The following is a 12,984-nucleotide window of genomic DNA, read 5'->3' on the forward strand; positions in this document are numbered from 1 at the left end:
TTAATTAAAAATAGTTATGACATTTTTCTTTGTCCTCAATATCATTGCATAGGGCAATTTACATTGATATTACATTTTCAATTATATTATTCTTTCACTCCTTTATAATCTATATATAGTTTTCAATTTTAATATTGTTTGACAACCAAATAGCATTACTATAGGATCACTATGTTTTGAAATTGTTGAATTCAAGAGGCAATCTAGCTTAACCAGAATAATAAATATTTGTTTAATGAAAAGTGTTTTTTTAGTTTAATTTTGATAATATAGTGTTACATAATTAAATATATATATATATAAAATTATTTTATACTGAAAGTACATCAAAATTAAATTCTTTGTTTATAATGATAAGTGGTAACTTTTACTCGTTTAATATTCTATGTGATCATTTGTTCACATTTTCCATAATGATCATTCCAATTTGTCGCACTAGAACCTTGTAATCTTGTATAGATAGTATAGCCAGATATATGATTAGGAATAATTTAGTTATTAAGAACTATTATTTAATTTATTAGAAATTTTTGTCTATATAAAAACAAGCATATGTAACATAGATATAATTAAGTTCCATGAATGAAAATATTTACTGAGCAAAGCTTAGCTTCTTCTATTTTTTTTAATGAGTATTAATGAGTTTAAAAAAATATATATTAGTGTCATTTATATAAATGAGCGAGTAAGAAATCTTCTATGGTTAACATGTGAGTGAAGAAGTAAAATCTTTTACGTAAGTGATTAAGAAAAAAAAATATTAGTATCATTTATGTAACTATTATTTAAAAAGAAGTAGGTAATTTGTCAAACAAAATTTATATTTTATAGATAAAAAATAGTAATTTTATTTTTTATGGTTAATTTTTATCAACGTACAAATTTTTTGTAATTAAAAATAATTATTTACTTTTTGTGTAGAAAATCTCAAATTTTCCTGGTCATGATGAAGAAATCAAGATTCTAGCAAGATGCTTAGAATAATATAGCCACCACTTTGCCACCACAAACGGCACCTAGATATATAGTTTCAATATTAGCATTACTATAAGATGACTATCTTTTGAAATTGTTGAGTTCAAGAGGCAATCTAGCTTAACCAGAATAATAAACTTTTCTGAAACAATGCTTTTGTTTAATGAAAAGTTTTTATTTTCTTTATATCTGTAAAAAAAAGTTTAGGGGCTAGTAGATTTTGTAGTTTTTAGCCATCAATTAGCTATCAATGATGTTTTTAATGGTGTGAGATTGTATCTAATGATATAGAATCATTCAATTTCTTTTTTATGGTTAAGTGCTGATTATAATTTAACAAAAGTGCTGCCCCTAGCACTCCTCAAAAAATTCTTTTTTTAAGTTAAAAAAATATAAATCGTAATTTTTAATATATATATATATATATATATATATATATTTTTTTTTTTTTATTTTTACTATTAAAATTTTACTAAATACACTAAATAATAATTAAATTTTTTTAATAATTTAATAGCATTCAAACAAGTTTTGAATCAGAATTATCATACTTTTAAAATCATATTCTATATATTAGTAAGGAAGATTTTAAACCTACATGAAACAAGATTTATTGCAAACTTATGAGAGAGAGAGAGAGAGAGAGAGAGAGAGAGAGAGAGAGAGAGAGAGAGAGAGAGAGAGAGAGAGAGAGAGAGAGAGAGAGAGAGAGAGAGAGAGAGAGAGAGAGAGAGAGAGAGAGAGAGAGAGAGAGAGAGAGAGAGAGAGAGAGAGAGAGAGAGAGAGAGAGAGAGAGAGAGAGAGAGAGAGAGACCTATGGCTAAGAATAATGCCACACTTGCAAGAACAATGTTGATAACCGGAATATTTATAATTTGTTCTAATAATGCTGCTGAATCTTATGACATTGTATTCTAGAATGATTATGTTTCATCTATGATGATAGAGTGTATGATACAATGTCAAAAACACTATAATAATCCAGTAAAGAGAACAAAATGCATTCAAGAATGTTGCAATGCTGAATCTCACAAACCTCATCAGGATGAGATGGAAAAGTTTGAAAATGCTTTATATGTCAGATAATTTAATAATGGTAAATAATATCTAAATATTTTTTATTTGTTTAAGATTCTATATTATGAGTCTTTTTGAATTTATGTTATTATTTAATGTTATAGAAAATGTTAATATTCTATGCACAAAATATCTCATATGTTCACCTATATAACATAAAAAATTAAAACAATTGCAAAAGAGAATTTTAAGCAAATCATCGCACATATATAAAAGTAGTCTCTAATAACAATACATGAAACATATACTTCACAAGTTTGTTTATTTTAGTTTAGATTACCAAAAAATAGTAGAGAGAGAGGATTCTAAATGATTGATTAGTGACTGATCAACATGAGAGACTTATTATAGTCTTAGTGTACAACATAATTAAGTAACATAATTAATTGGAACTACCTTAGCTAAATATAATAGATTCTCAACCACTCTAATAAATTCTGTCAAGTTGGCGTAACTACCTAACTGACTTACTCACTTTATCATTCCCCCTCAAACGAAGGATTGGAGCTTCGCAAATTCTAAATTTACTGTAAAATTCATGAAATTTTCTTAAAAAGACTACTTTTATCATTATATCAGCAACTTGGGCATCAGCAACTTGGGCATCTCTAAAAATGTGATGCACCTGAAATATCCCCTTTAGCAACATGATTCCTAACAAACCCTAAATCAACTTCAAAATAGTTGGATTTAGAGTGCCAAACTGAATTCGCACAGCCCCCAAATTGTCACAGACTCACAGTAGACTTTGGGTAGACTAGCAATATGAATCTCAGCAAAGAGCTTCCTCGCCCACAGCAACTCAACAAAAACAGCACAAATACCTTTGTATTCGGCTTTTGTATTGGACTTGGAGACATACTATTGCTTCTTGGAATTCCAAGACATTAAATTCTTCCCTATGTAAACTCAGTATCCTGCTATGGACTTTTTATCTTTAATGTTAAAGGCCCAGTCTGAGTTTGAGTACCCGGTGACCTGAAGATTGGTGTACGGTTGTAATTGCAAATCAAGTGATCGAGTCCCTTGTAAGTATCTAAGAATTCTCTTGACAGCTTTCCAATGAGAATATCTGGGAGCCTCATAAATTGACAAAATTTGTTGACTGGGAACGACAATTTAGGCCTGGTGATTGTGAGATACTGCAAACATCCTATAATAGAATGATAAAGGCTGGGATTGTTGAATAGATCACCATCCTGTGAGGTTTAAATTTGAGGTCATCGGTATGGGAGCAACTTTACAATTTTTCATATCAGCCTTTTTGAGAATGTCACCAATGTATTTTGTTTGAGTTAACACCAAAGTACCTGAATTGGAACCAGTTACTTCAATTCCAAAAAAGAAGTGTAAATGACCCATGCCTTTTAGAGAAAAGGCCTTGTTCAATTGCTAGATTACATTGCAGATTGCTTGAGAAGAAGAACTAGTGAGGATGATATCATTTATGTAGACAAGAGTACTTCACCTTTCGATTTCTTGACAAATAGCGAGGAATCAGATCTGGTTGCTCTAAACCAAGTCAAATGAGAATAGTAGAAAGCTTAGTGAACCAGGTCCCGGGCGCCTGTTTGAGACCATAGCTAGAATGAGTGAGTTTGCACACTATCTGAGAGCCACCAATCTCAAACCCTTGAGGCTATTGCATGTAAAATTATTCATGAAGATTACTATGCAAGAATGCATTCTTATCATCGAGCTGCCTAATGTCCTATCCTTTTGAGAGCGCCAGAGTTAGAATAATTCTCACTCTCACTGGTTTGATCCCATAGCTAAATGTTTCTTTGAAGTCAACACCTAGTCATTGAATAAATCCTTGAACTACTAAGCATGCATTGTACTTGCTTATTAAACCATCTGAATTTTGTTTAATTCTAAAAACCCATCTGCTTTCAACAGCAAATCTTCCCTAAGGCAATGCAGTTAACACCTAAGTCCTATTTTGTATTAGCGCAGCATACTCATCATTCATGGCCTGTCTCCAATGCAAAATTTCTAGTACTTGTTTGGCAGTCTTAGGTTCAAAGTCCTGGAAAATGTGTGTTTGAAAAGTTTTGGATTTTGTGATACCGTTATTGGCCCTTGTGATCATTGGATAATAATTAATCGGTCGTGGATGTGGTTGTTGAATAAATGGAAAATGAGGTAGTGAAGGTATAATGTGGGGAGCTTGGTGAATTGTGGATTGATATAGAAAAGGTCGAATAGGAGTAGGTGGAGGAAGTGGTTGCGGCTTTGGTATATCAATGGCTTAAGGATTGGGAGGTGCAACAACTTTATGAGATAAGGTTGAAGAGGTTGATGTAGAAGTAGAGATAGGTTCGGCTATGGGATTTTAGTGTGGAGGACTTGGAAAGAGACGAAAAGGAGGAGATCGAGGCTATGGGGGTGAGAGTAGGTATCTAAGGTACTTGGGAGTTAAGAGATTGAGTGTAAGGTAATTGAGTGTTGTTAAAGCCAAAAGAATTAGCTTTGTATAGAAACACATCTCCTTGAAATCTGACATCTCTTGCAATGTTGATCTTTCCATCACTAGTGAGACACTTAAAACCTTTATAGTTAGTAGCAAGGACAAGATAAACACATGATTCATATCGGAATTGAAGTTTGTGCTTGTTGTATGATCTTATATGGAGATAACATAAACACCCAAAGATTTTTAACGTATCAAGTGAGGGCTATTTGTGAAGAAGCTTTTCATATGGTGACTGATAGTTCAACACTAGGGTTGGGAGAAGGTTGATGAGCTGAGCTGCTATAATGAACACATCACTCCAAAACTTCATTAGTAAAGCTACCTCTGCAAGAAGTGTTAGCCCCATTGTGGTAATGTGCTTGTGTTTTCATTCAGCTGCTTGATTTTGTTGGTGAACATAAGGGTAGAAAAATCTTGGAACAATGCCTCCAATCTGCAAAAATCTTGCCAAAGTTGTGTATTCTTTTGCATTATCACACTAAACATATTTGATTTTAGCATTAAATTAAAGTTTAACTATTTTCTTGAATTGTACAAAGACTGCTTGCAAATGAGATGGATTATATAACAAATAAATCCAGGTAAATTTAGAGAAAGCATAAATGAAGTTCAAGTAATATCTAGCTCCGTTTATTGAAGAATCTGGGGCAGGACCCATATATCAGTGCATACAAGTTCTAGAGGGGAATTAATTTCAATTTTTGAAGTAGGAAAAGAAAGTTGACTTGACTTTCTTAGACAGCAAGAATTACAGAGAGAGTTTGAGGGAGTAAAAGAAATATTATGACTTCTAAAAAATTTTAACAGTATATCAAGGGAAGGATGACACAATCTCAGGTGCCATAGTAAAAAATTAGATGAATTAGTCACACTAATATTAAATGCAGCAACACTATTCACTGGACTCTTTATACAAGCTGGACCAAATGAGTATAGACCTTTTTTAACTGTTCCTTGGAGAAGAGTCTCTTTGAAATCTATGATTTCACCAAATACATATTAGACTAGAATTCAACCCAAACATTATTATCACAAACAAATTTATGAACACTTAACAAGTTCTTTTTTATATCAGGCACATGCACTAATCTTTGTAAATTAAAGAAGCGATTTGATGAAAATGGTTTTATTAAAGAACTACCAATTTTAAAGATCTGCAGTGAATCACCATTACCTACAAGCACATGTTTATTACCATTGTAGGTTCCATATTCAAAAAAGTTTGATGTCTCTGGTGTCATATGATAAGTTGCTCTCGAATCAGGATACCAATTCGGGTCATACACAGTGGATGGAGTTACTGCAATATTTTCTATAGCCATGTTTACTTGAGGCCTACCTTGATTTATTCCAAAGCTTCTGTTGAATCTATGCTAACATTCAATTGCTGTATGGCCAGATTTTTCACACACTTGGCATGTGAATTTTGATCTTCCTTAACCTCTTTCGTGACCAAAACTCTTATTTGAGTTGAATCTATATATTCCTCTAGCATGGAAGCTTCCTCTATGACTGTGTCCTCTACCATATCCTCTTCTTAATTTATTGTAATTGTAGTTACTACTGTTACTTTTTTCAAATATTCATTGATTTCCAGCTTGAGCAAGATTTGCTTGAATCGGATAAGCTTTCTTGAATTTCTCGAACCATTCTTCTTGAGCAAATAGTAGTGCCTCAAGAGCTCCTACGGAAATTGGATTGTCTCTTGCATTGATTGATGTAATAAACAAACAATAGTCTTCAGATATCCCTTCCAAGATTACTTCAATATGTGCAGCTTCATCCATTTGTGCTCTAACCGAAATTAATGCATCAACACTCTTTTTTATTTCCAGCAAATAATCATTCATAGATCCTTCTTTCTTTGTGCTACTTAATTTTCTCCTTAATTGACGAATGTTGGCCGTGACTTGAGAAGCAAAAAATACCTGTAATCGTGCCCAGATCTAGTGTGTAAACATGCATTCTACCATTCTTGCAGTAAACGAGTCACTCATTGATGCCAAAAGTCAAGATTTCAGCAACACGTCTTGTCTTTTCCACATTTTGTACTCTACTGAGCTTCATCCAACACTCTTGTCTTGTGGTGAATTGTATTGGCGAGGAACGTTAACTCCTTCAATGTGATCCATTAGTTCATGAACTTCGATTGTGGCTTTTGCTTGTTCCTTTATGGTAGAAAATTCTCTTCGTCTAGCTTGATCGCAATTAGAGTTGAAAAACTGTGAACTTCTTTAGTGTTGTTGTTATTGTCATCATTCTGATTCAGCAGTGTTGCTGCTACATTCGTTGGTATTGTCATTTCTGATTTGAAACTCTGATACCATGAAAGGTATCAATAGGTAATATATGATAGATGAGAGAGAGAAAGAGAGGGGGAGATGAGGGAGAGATATTTCTAGAGAATGAGAAAATGAGTTTATGAATGATTGATTAGTGAGTGACCAACATGAGAGGCTTTTATAGTTTTAGTGTAGAGCATAAGTAACGTAACTAATTGTAATTGTCTTAGCTAAATATATAACAGACTCTTAACCATTCTAACAAGCTCTGCTAAGCTAGCATAACTACCTAACTAACTTACTCACCTTATCAGTTCTCTAATAAAACTTTATTCTTTAAAAATTTTTAAGAATTACTTTTATCAGACAGATTAGTCTCTCCAATCCATTATTTTAAAGGAGAATAATTTCTCTTATAATGATATTTTTAAAAAATTAATTGTCTTATAATAAAATTTATCGAACTTGTATATTAAAAATTTGATTAAAAATAACAAAAAGACCAATTAGTCTGGCAGAAATAATTTTTTTTTTATTTCTAACAAATAAAAATTTGTTAGAGACTAGATATTTAATTTGAAATTCGTTAGGATGAAATTGAATATTTACTCTTGAAGGTTATAGAAGGCTTAGAGAAGGGGGGATTAAATCTATGACCTTCTTTTAAGTTACTGAAATAACCCTTTTTAAAACAAACTATCAATCTGAATCTGTTTGAACTCAGCAGCGAAAAATTTATGAGACAATTTATTTTTGTCTCATGAATATCAGAAAACAGAACAGAGCAGGGAAGAAAGAAGCTGACATCGTCATGTATCCTGGTTCGGTTGCCTTGTGCTATGCAACCTACATCCAGTCTCCACCACAACAGTGGTGAAATTTCCACTATAATTAAAGTATTACATACACCAATTTCACAGGATTGACAAAATCCTTTCTCACTCAAGTTCTAACCTAACTTGACTTGGCTATGCTAATACCTAACTCTTCACGCTTAGTGCTTACCAAACTAAGAAAGGGTTACCTCACAGGTACAAGATACAAAACACAGACTTAACCTAAAGAAATCTGAAATAACTCTAGGCTTTTCCTTCATGTGTATCTCTCTGCCTCTTTCCACTCTTAGGCTCTTTCAATGACTTTCTCATTCAGCCTTTTACCTCAAGAAATTACAGAAAGATAAACATTGAAAAGTAAATTACAATCTGTAAAACATGAAGGAGATTGATACTTCAGCAGCCTCTTTGCTATGTGATAAATCAGATTTACTAGCCTCTGATTCAGTTCTTCATTCTGACAGAATGCTCCTTTGACTAGGAAGCACTGTCCAAGTAGATGAACTTCTACAGAGACCTCTTCTCAAAACATGAACCTCAAAACACTGGTTATCTCTCCTTAGCTTCTGAATGATCAAAAAATCTTCTTTTGTATCTCCTTGCATGTTGCTGAGTTGCTCTCTCCTAGGTCAACTCCTTGAGCTGTGTGCTTCACCAACTCACCACATCACCTTTTCCAGTTAATCCTCAAATTAGGAACTTTGGTTCTGACCTTCTTTTGTTGACCAAAAGCCACAGGACAGCAGAAACAAATATTTTCAATGGTAAACCTAGATCTTGGCCATTGAAACACTACTTGGTCCCTAAGACACACTTATGACCGTAGATGCACAACAGATAGGAACAGAGATCATCTTTCCCATGTAACCCAGAATGGATTGGCAAAACGTTGAAGATGAAGAGAAGAAGATATGATGCATGTATAAGAAAATGAAATCACGTTTTAGCTTCTGACTTCTTGATACAGTTTGATGTGGGTGATTAGACTTCAACCTTTTTGCTTAACTTTCTCTTTTTTGCTTCTTTGGTGAACAACTTAGGGACTAAGCTTTCTCTTTCTCTTTCTGAGTTCTGACTGAATAGGAAAAAGTGAACGTTGCTTTACTGAAAGCAAAATGGAGGGATCAGCCTTGAGTGATATCAAATCGGGCTTGGTTTGGCTCTTTCCTAGTTCAGCCCATTTGAATTCCTTGCTCAATCAATTTGGGCTTTAAGTGAGTTATAGCCCGTTTGTGTTTCTGGTTTGATCTCCATCCTATTTGGCTGCTTGTTTCTTTCTTTTTGGCCTGCAACACTTAATCAAATTCAATTAAAACTAATTGGATAATTAGCCCAATAATCTAATATTTGTCATCATCAATTATGTTAGTTAATTTCTTAACTCAACAATCTCCCCCTTGATGACAAACATAAATAAACATTTACCAAAAGGAATTGAATTTTAGTAAAGTTGAGAAACTTCCCTTTGAATGATGTTTCTTGCTTATGTGTTGCTCCCCCTTTTCTTTTCAAGGGTAGCTCCCCCTAGATTTTTTCTCTTCCTTTTTTTTGTTCCTGTTTATATTATACTTATAGAGAGCACAATAAAGAGCTACACAAAATTCATCTTGACTAAGGGAGTTTAAACAACTAGCAACACAAATCCGACCCAATACTGAACATATCATGTCAGCAACAAAACAAAGCATCAAGTTTAACAAGGACAAACCAGCAACATATCATATAAAGCAAGTTCCAATTTTTATGCCAAAAAAATTCACAGCAGTAGCAAAAATTGTAAATCAAATTTTCATGCCAAAACCATTGTGGCACCAGCAATCAAAAATCACAATAAAATTCACAAAAATTCAGTAGCAGCAATTAAATTCACCCTAAAAATTCACACATATTCATGCTGCTCATGCTATTACTCCCCCTTTTGTCATCAAGGGTGGAGCATAGTCAAAATCAAGTAAAATATGGACCTTAAAACCTACAAGAAAGAGTTAATGCACAGTATAAAATGCCAAATTAATTTAAAGTAAATGCAGCAGTAGTTAAGGTGTTACAGTCATCCGGAATAATAGACAGTAGTGAGCAAAAGTGAGCAGACAGCAGCAGCTTCATGAGACAAATCTAGGCATCTAAACCATTTTCCTCCGAATCAGCTTCCTCTTCAGCATTAGTGGCATGATCTTCATCTTGTTGAAGATTATCAATGAACTTCATGAACACAGCTACTCGATCTCTCGATTTTCGGAGGAAATTCTCATGCTTGCTTGCTAACTTCCTCTGTTCCTTACTTATGGCAATCATATGATTGGATTGGGAGACAAATTCTTGGACCACATCATGAACAACATTAAACAGAGCAGATTTCTGTCCAGTGGAGATGGAAGTGCCTTCAGTGGAAGGAGGAGGAGATTCCTCAGGAATGAACTCATCATCTTCATCATCTAGAACTACTTTCTCAGAATGGGTAGGTCCTTTTTGCTGTTTCACTGCACCACCTCCCTTTAGATATGAATGTCTATTTTCATAATCCTCATTAGACAAGTAAACACCAAAATACTCAAAAATACAAGTTAGAAACATGCCATAAGGAAGTGCTTTGTCTTTCTCACTTCTAACAGAGTTAAACATGTATCTAACCATCAAATAAGCAAATAAAATTTCTGTTTTAATGAGCAGGACATATAAAACAAGAGTGTCAGTATAAAAAACCCTTTGATATGAACCACTTTGAGGAAGTATGATGTGGTTGACAATTCGGTGCAATCGAGCACGTTCATATCCTAGGGCTTTATGAGTGGGGGTGATGCCATCAATCAGAGAAACATGTTCACAGATATGAGCCAAAGCATCATTGAAAGAGATACCAACTCCTTCATCCCGCTTAACAGAAGTATAAGCACAAGCCCCAACATCAGTGTATTTCAGTGAATCACTGATGGTTTCATTATTTAGCACAATGTCTCTGTCCTTGACATAAGAATAAACACTACCTTCATGGTATGTCATGTTAGCATAAAACTCTTTGACCAAAAGTGGGTAAACAGGCTTTTTGATGTTAAAAAGGTGATTCCAGTCTAAAAATTTCAAATTTTCAACAAATGAAAAGCCTTTCTTTTTTAGGTTTGGCAAATCAGCAAGAAAAGATAGACACAGGGTACGGTACTTAATAACTCCTTCATAAAGTCATTATTCATGGCAGACTTAAATCTATAAGGGTTATAGTTGAAGTGAGATGTCATGAAATGGGATTTATGTGCAAAGGGATCAATGTCTAGTTCTCAAACTGATTTAAGAGGGAGTCGAGGTTTACCTCTCTGAGAACGCAAGACAACAGACCTTGTCTTAGGTTGAGTGGGCTCAGAGGTAGGTTCGGTAACAGCTAGGCGTTTTCCCTTTGATGAACTTGGCTTTGACGAACCAGGTTTTGATGGAGGTTCCTTCGGTGGTGGCGTCTTCTTGGCTGAAGGAGGAAACCTTGATGGGTTCTTAGTGCGAGCCATTGGGATTAGACCGAGGAGGTGAGGTAGGAGGAGAAGGAGATGGAATAAAGGTTCAGTCTTGAGAGCAAGTTGAGGGTTTTTGTTTTGCAGGAAGCTTGTATATCTTTTCACGTGGTAGCTTTTGTGAAACAGTTTTCTTCCTTATTTGGTTGGTTTCTGATTTTTGAAGGAAGAGATGCAGTAAAGGTAGTGGAGAGAAACCGAAAGGTTAGAGGAGTTATGGAGGGAGAAGAAGAAGTATTGGTAACTGTACCCAAAAAAAAATTTCTTAAACCATGCAACTGCATCACTTCTAATTTGACATGAAAGGACTTGACATCATAAAGAGAAAGATTTGATTTTATTAAAAAATTAAAATAGAAATTAATTTTAAAATTTTAAACCTTTTTGGACTAAATGACAAAAAATAAACTGAACACACAAGCCAAAAAAAAACAACAAAAATATGTATCATCCATATTGGGCCCAGAGGTGGTATGAATTAAGGAAACATATAGGACCACCCATGTTCTGATTTTTTAGGTTAGCCCAGATTATTCTGCATGTGCAACAAGCCCAGAGAACACTGATTAGAGAAGGTTCTTCATATCCCAGAATTGTCTCATACCTGTTTATGAGACAAAAACTCCAACAAACACATCAGTAACTTTCAAACAATGAATCATAGCTTAAAATCCCTAGACTAGTCCTAAGCATGCAAAATCTGTCCTTAGCTAGTGGTTTAGTAAAAATATCTGCTAATTACTCCTCTGATTTAACAAATTGAATGCTAATATCCCTTTTTTTTAACATGTTCTCTTATTGAGTGAAATCTCACTTTAATATGTTTAGTCCTAGAGTGAAAAATTAGATTTTTAGAAATATTAATGGCACTCATATTATTACACAACAAAGGAATATTTTCAGCATTTAACTTGTAATCAACAAGCTGTGTTTTTAACCACATGAGCTGAGAACAACAAGAAGAAGCAGCTATATACTCAGCCTCTGCAGTGGATAAAGCCACTGTTGGCTACTTCTTACTTGACCAAACATTCAAAGACTTTCCAAGAAAGCAACATAAGCCTGATGTACTTCTTCGATCAACTCTATCACCGGCAAAATCTGCATCACAATAACCAACTGCAGAAAAATCATCAATCTTAGGATACCAAAGACTAAAATTGGATGTGCCATGAACATATCTAATGATCCTCTTAACTGTAGAAAGATGAGACTCTTTTGGTTTTGATTGAAATCTTGAACATCTTCCAACACTTTGCACAATATCAGGTCTAGAGAAAGTTAAGTACATAAGAGAGCTAATCATTCCTCTATGCCTAGTCTCATCTACATCTTTCTCAATTTTTTCCTTATCTAATTTTGAATTAAGGTGCATGGGAGCTCCCATGGGTTTGGTATTTTCCATACCAAATTTCTTAACTAGTTCCTTGGCATACTTCTCTTGATGAATGAAAATACCATTTTCAGTTTGTTTAATTTGTAGCCCAAGGAAAAAATTAAGTTCACCCATCATACTCATATCGAATTCACTTGTCATGAGTTTTCCAAATTCGGTACAAAGGGATTCATTGGCTGATCCAAAAATAATGTCATCAACATATATTTGGACTATAATGAAAGAATCATTAGAGTTCTTGATAAATAGAGTTGTGTATGTGGTGCCTCTTTGAAAATCATTTTTCAAAAGAAAAGTGCTAAGTCTCTCATACCAAGCTCTAGAAGCTTGTCTCAAACCATAGAGAGCTTTTGATAATTTGAAAACATGGTTGGAAAATTCTTTATTTTCAAAACCCGGTGGCTGCTTCACATACACTTTTTTATCTATCACACCATTTAAGAAT

The sequence above is a fragment of the Arachis ipaensis genome, chromosome B9, assembly GCF_059453495.1.
Source record: "Arachis ipaensis isolate K30076 ecotype BB chromosome B9, ASM5945349v1, whole genome shotgun sequence".
NCBI lineage: Eukaryota > Viridiplantae > Streptophyta > Magnoliopsida > Fabales > Fabaceae > Arachis > Arachis ipaensis.